Below are 6,457 nucleotides of genomic sequence, written 5' to 3'. Positions count from 1 at the left end.
CTAGAACGATCCCTACTTACATATTTTACTACAATTGATAAAAAGGGGGTTTAATTTGTGTGCTTATATATTTCGCATCAGAAATATAAAATTTTATATTTGCTCCTGGTTTAAATAAAAACGATATCTCGACAATTTTATTTGATTTTATGATAATTTTTTTATATTTATTTTCTTATAGTTTTCTTTTAGATGAGGCTAGAAGAAAAAATGATTTATGCAAAGACAATATAATTTTTCCACGTGGAAATTTTATCAGGTGCTACAATCCCAGATCTGAGTGGCACCGATCCTCCAAACCGCACCTTCTGTTTATTATTTGTTTTAAATCTCACATTCGCCAGTCAATACTGCGGTCTAGTGGTATTCTTCGTCACTTAGAATTGAGAGGTCTTAGGTTCAAATTTCATGGATGGCAAATTCGATATCAAATTAGGTTGCCTATTGTGTGGCTTAGTCGAACTGCCCTCCCCTTAGTGTAAAAATATCGATGTACTAAAAAAAATAAAAAATCTCAGCATCGTTTGGCCTGGGTGTATTTGAAAAAAATTGTTTCAAAATTGTAACGTACAACAACGCCTCACCCGCAACGCAACACCGCCATAACGTACAACCAAACCCAACCCAAATTATGGCGTACAACCAAACCCAACCCAAATTATGGCGTACAACCAAACCCAACCCAGATTATGGTGGATTCAGAAGATCAAAGGGGCAATATCGATGTATGAAAAAAAAAACAAAAAAATAAAAATCTCAGGTTCAAACGGTGTCGTTTGGCCTGGGTGTTTTTGAAAAAAAATTGTTTCAAAATTATAACGCACAACAACACCTCACCCACAACGCAACGCCACAATGCACAACCAAACCCAACCCAAATTATGGCGGATTCAGAAGATCAGAGGGGTGAAACCTCACTTTTAGTGCTGATTTCCGATGAGGAGAGGGGCAGGCGCCTCAGTTCAATCGTACCTTGTACGACATTGGGTTTAGTCTCCTCATGTGGTCGGACCGCATTTTCTTGAATAAAACAAACAAATTGAATTGTTTAGGGATTTGTATGTGCTAGAAAATCCAATAATCCAAAGAGAAGTAATTTTCACACACCTATTTAGTTTCTCACATACCTCTCTTTATTTGGTAATTGAATTGAATAAAACAAACAAAATCAAGAGTAATGATTAAACAGGGATGTGCAAGAGACTAAAACTAAATGAATTTGTAATATAAAGAAGTGATTTCTAAACACCCTTTTGAAATTTTGTAAACTTCTTAATTACTGCTCTTAACTCTCTTTTTATTTATTCAGTTCGATAAGAAGGGGAAAATGTGCAAAACAAACAAAAATGGTGTCCAAACTACATTGAGAAAATAAAATATTTTTTGTTTACAAAGTTCAGATGACTTAGTTGTAAGATGAAGCCCTTGCAAGATAGGTAAGATTTGAATCTTGTTGGTGACTAATCTAATATCTAATCTAACAAAATTTACTATTTGAGGAAAAAATAAAAACAAAAAAAAAGCAAGCTGTAAGGTGAAGCTCACTTGAAGGTTGGCCCATCAGAGCTCCTGGGAACCAGGATTGATCCAAAGACATCAGAGTAGGAGGAAGGTGTCGTCTCACATCTTCTGAACTCTGTTCTCTCAACCCAGGTTCATCTAAATTCAAGTATTCAGATATAGCTGCTGGCAATACTGCAACATTCCAACTACCCCAGTCGGCTTCTCTCTCTGCTTTGCAAATTGCAGAACTTGAGACGATGAGCCCTTGGGGCCATTGGGTCGAAGACGCTCTTAATAAGCTTCAACATTTGCAACTTCTTCGTTCTCTCAGACCCATTTACCTCCATAGCGGACCAACCCAAGAAGCCCAAAAATCTGCCGAGGATGAGTTCAAGGTGTTCGACGAAATGCAGACATGGGACCGCTCCTCTGTGGAGGTTCACATTCCCGAACCCACATTCCAAAAATGGCTCCTTGACATTCCCAGTTCTGGTACAATTCAATACAACCATTTTCCTTTATATTATTTCAGGAATTTTGTATGAGGTACGGTTACAGTTACATTTCTGGACTCTTTAGGAGATGAGGAAGGTACCCAAAAGTTTAAAAAGCTGCACTATTCTCCGGAAATGACTATTTGGGCTTGAGTTCACATCCTAGTATCCCACAATTGGAAAAGCTGCCGCTAAGGTTCTCTTGCTGATACTACTTGTCTAAAGATTTTATCTTTGATTCACCATGTTTTGGAACCATGTAATAAGAATTTATATTCAACCAGGCAGCGCTAGAACATGGAATGGGATCAAGGGGTTCCGCTTTAATTTGTGGATACACTGATTACCATAGGCGATTGGAGTCGAGCTTAGCTGACTTAAAGAAGAAACAGGTATGGGATGCTCTGTATATATAATATACGCTACTGATTCGACCTTTTTACGTGGACTTTATCGTTCCTTCTGTTCTTCTTGTTAACTAGCCATGGTGCCATGGTGACAAGGGCAATAACTTGAGACTTGGGATTTAGACTGCTACCCTTTTTCTAACACACGCAACAAGCGTCCATACAATGAATATCATTTCCTGTTTCCTGTCTAGACAAATATTAAAGTTTCAATTTATTGAAAAAAAGTGCAATAATTAGCATGATTTACTCAACCGAGTGTGACCATCTGCATTATGCTTACAAAAAAAAATTCGTTGAAATCGTTGGACATAAGTGCATGATATTTTGGAGGTCTAAAGCTTTGGATTTATTGTTTTGAACTTTCTGGTTTATTTATGTACTTTTTAGTGTTTTAGCTGAAAACTGATGCAATCTGGTTTAAAATTGATCCATTAGGATTGCCTTCTTTGTCCCACAGGCTTTGCAGCCAATATGGCCTTGGTGGTAGCTTTGGGAAATGTTGGCTCTCTCTTGTCTGCTGGAAAAACACCTTTAACTCATGAAAAGATTGCAATTTTTTCTGATGCACTGAACCATGCGTCAATCATTGATGGTATTCGTCTTGCTGAACGGCAAAGATCCGTAGAGATATTCATCTATAGGCATTGTGACATGACTCACCTTAATGCGTTGTTGTATGTCTTAAACTTTTCTTTTTTAAATCTTTGTGTGCCTCTTCTTACTGGATATACTATGTTCCATAGCTTAAAAATGCATTTGTTGTTTGACAGATCAAGCTGCACGATGAGGAAGAAAGTTGTCGTGACTGATAGGTAAATGTTGCTATTCTTAAATTGTACTTTCTATACCAACATTTCAGTTGGAATCAAATTCATCTCCACATGGTGTTTCTATTTAGTTTTATTTCTTATCTTTCTTATGACTTGCATTTCTTCCTCACTGCAGCTTGTTTAGTATGGACAGAGACTTTGCACCAATCACTGAGCTTGTGAAACTATGCAGGGAGCATGACTTTCTGTTAGTTATTGATGATGTAAGTCCTAGTAAAATACTAGTGAAACCTTTTTAAGGCCTTTCTTGTACGCATGATACACATCAACTAGCTATAGTAATATTATGACCAAATTCCTCAGTTACGATTGCAATTTAACTAATCCTCAATGATTAAATTTGTCCATGTTACCAGAAAAACTTGCTCTTTTTCTTTTATTATCTAATTATGTTCTGTAAGGTATTAGTGATAAATACAAAATATACTCCTCTTACTCAGGCTCATGGAACATTTGTTTGCGGGAAAAATGGTGGCGGAGTGGCTGAGGAATACAACTGTGAAAGAGATGTTGACATATGCGCTGGGGCTTTGAGTAAGGCTGCCGGTTGCCATGGTGGATTCATCGCATGCAGGTCATTGTTCAAGTTATCTTCTCTCTTAGTAACAGCAATAGGTATTGTAAAAGTTCGGTTTATAGTAGTTTTAGAAAATATGAAATTGGAAATGATATGCTATATTCCTGAATTACTACATTTCTCTGAAATATAGAGGAAAAAACCGTGGCAATTTAGGTGTCTACGTATTGAATTCTTGTGTGTTTCATCTTATTATGTGGAAAGTTATGAAATGTAAGTACTTAATGTCTTATTGCCATATAATCAGCAAAAGTTGGAAGCAACTCATACAATCAAGGGGTCTCTCTTTTATATTTTCAACTGCTATGCCAATACCAATTGTTGCTGCTGTGCGTGGTATTTTTTTTGTTTGGTTAGGGTGCTTTACTTGAATATAATTGCTTCCAAACATGTGCAACTTATTACTACAAAAGCTTTGGGCCTAACTCGCAAGCCGGCTTCAGCTTGGGTCAAGCTTCGGTTGCAGGCTTGTGGCATATGTTATTTGTTTAACGTAGGATAATGCAATAATATCATAATCATACTGCATTCCTCTATCAGTAATTTATCATCAATTATTCACTTGGTATGATTATATCACTTTTTCCCCCTTTTGTTGAAGTACTTCCTGTTGTTAACAATACAAATATAACTTTGCAGCTGGGGTTGTTGTGGCAAGAAAGGAAACATGGTGTAGAAGGGAAATTTGGAAGTGGGTGCAAGACTTTCGCACTTTCACTGGAATCCCAATAAACAGTCCCATAATATCTCTTATCGTAGGGAGTGAAGAGAAGGCTCCGCGAGCCAGCCGGTTTGCTTTCCCACTTTATCCGTTTGTGTGTGATTTGTAGATTATTCTACAACCGCATCTAACTATTTTTGATCATTAATGGCCAGGAGTTTGTTAAAATCTGGTTTCCATGTGACTGCAATCAGGCCCCCAACAGTGCCACCCAACTCTTGCAGGTCTGACAAATCTTCGTTGACACTTTCCATTCTGCTGCAGTGCATTTACTCATCTTCGTTCCGTTGTATAATTGTTTGCTGTTTGCTGTTTGGCCTCACAAGTACTATGTTGTTTCTTTGTGCCCTTTACATCTTTTGTTTTTCTAACACCAGGTTGCGTGTGACATTGAGCGCTGGTAGGAGCATATTTATGGGACTTAGTTAGCTTGTTCTTGTGCATTTAGGTTGTTATTTCTTAGTTAAATTAGTATTTCAAGCCATTTTCGTGTGTTTGTAGGTCCAAAGGGTTAAGGAGGCAAAAAAGTACATTTTGGAGCTTTTTGGAGCAGTTTTGGGCTTGGAATGAATAGCACATGCTTTGAGCTAAGTAGATGAACGAAATTGAAGATCAAAGGAGGGTAGGAATGAATAATGAGATGAAAAAAATGAATAAATGAAAATGAAGAACAAAGAGTTCAGAATTGAAAGCCAAAGTTTCTAAAGTTGGAAGTTTCTATTCTTGGCTTGGAAGTTTCCAAATCCTTCCTCACCTATGTTCCAGCCACACAAGGGTTTCATAACATGTTAGGTTGCCTAATTACATGTTTTTAGAAGTTCTAGAACCTGCCCTAGATATTGCCGCACCATTCCTTTGATTTCTTGTTCCTTGCTGCACAAGACACAATCTTTCTTTCCTATTTTCTGCACCTAAACCATATTCCTGTTTTGTTCCATCCATTGCCGCACAAGGGATCCTCTCCTTGCCTATTTTCTGATCTAAAACCACATTTCCTTTTCTTCAAACAAGAAGCCGCACCTTCCTTCCCTTTTTTCTCTTAAATTCTGACCTTAAATACCTTTCATATATTGTGCCGCATCTTTATTACATATTTCTCTTTAATTTCTGATTTTTTTCTTACCTATTCAATTGTGGGACAAATTAGTTAAGTTTTTAAGACCCTTTTCTGAACCCTAGCCGAGGAGGAGAGCCTTTTTATACCTTAGCCGCATCCTTCATTCATTCACCATTCTATACATCTAGCCGAACCAATACACAACCAGGACCATACACATTCATCCTTGCCGTACCCCATTCATCTCCCTGACCCTTAAACACATCTCATACACTCCATCCACCTTTGTGCCACAACAAGAAGAAAGAAGGAATGACTCTTGGATGTTTAAGCTTGATTGTTGGAGCATTCTAGGTGTAATTCGTTCTATATTTACAATGTTTAATTTCTTTTCCTTTCGTTTTGTTGTAAACATGAGTGACTAAACCCCTCTTGGCTAAGAGTGATTTCAAAGTCATGATTATGTGTGCAATATGAGTTGATAAATTTTAGTTATGAATTCTTGAATCTTGAATGCAATTGGCTTAACTGTTTGATTGATAACTTATTTGTGTTTATTGGTTGAGGGTCGACACTTAATTGACATGCATAAATATGATGCTAGAGTATAAGGAAGTTTCACATAATCGTTACAAACTTATATTCATATGTAGTGAAGGTTGCTAGTCATGATCGCGTTAAGTTTAATTCCTAGCATGAGTGACATGATGTCATAGTTGCAAGTGCTTTGTCAATGCTTATGATTTTCATTGAACGTAATGATCTTTGATTGTATCTGTATTATGATGTCATGTAGGGAACTTTTGAAGAATGTTTTGGATTGTCGAATGATATCATCCAATCCAATAATACAAGGAAAATCTGA

At 37.1% G+C, this 6,457-nt stretch overlaps 1 pseudogene; it reads left to right on the top strand.

The window, feature by feature from the left end:
- The first annotated feature begins 1,364 nt into the window (after positions 1 to 1,364).
- Positions 1,365 to 6,135, top strand: LOC126611261 (8-amino-7-oxononanoate synthase-like; annotated as a pseudogene).
- Positions 6,136 to 6,457: the final 322 nt, after the last annotated feature.

The sequence above is a fragment of the Malus sylvestris genome, chromosome 2 (genome assembly GCF_916048215.2).
Source record: "Malus sylvestris chromosome 2, drMalSylv7.2, whole genome shotgun sequence".
Lineage (NCBI taxonomy): Eukaryota > Viridiplantae > Streptophyta > Magnoliopsida > Rosales > Rosaceae > Malus > Malus sylvestris.
Note: the sequence above shows the minus strand (reverse complement) of the source record. Positions and strands in the feature narration are given on the sequence as shown.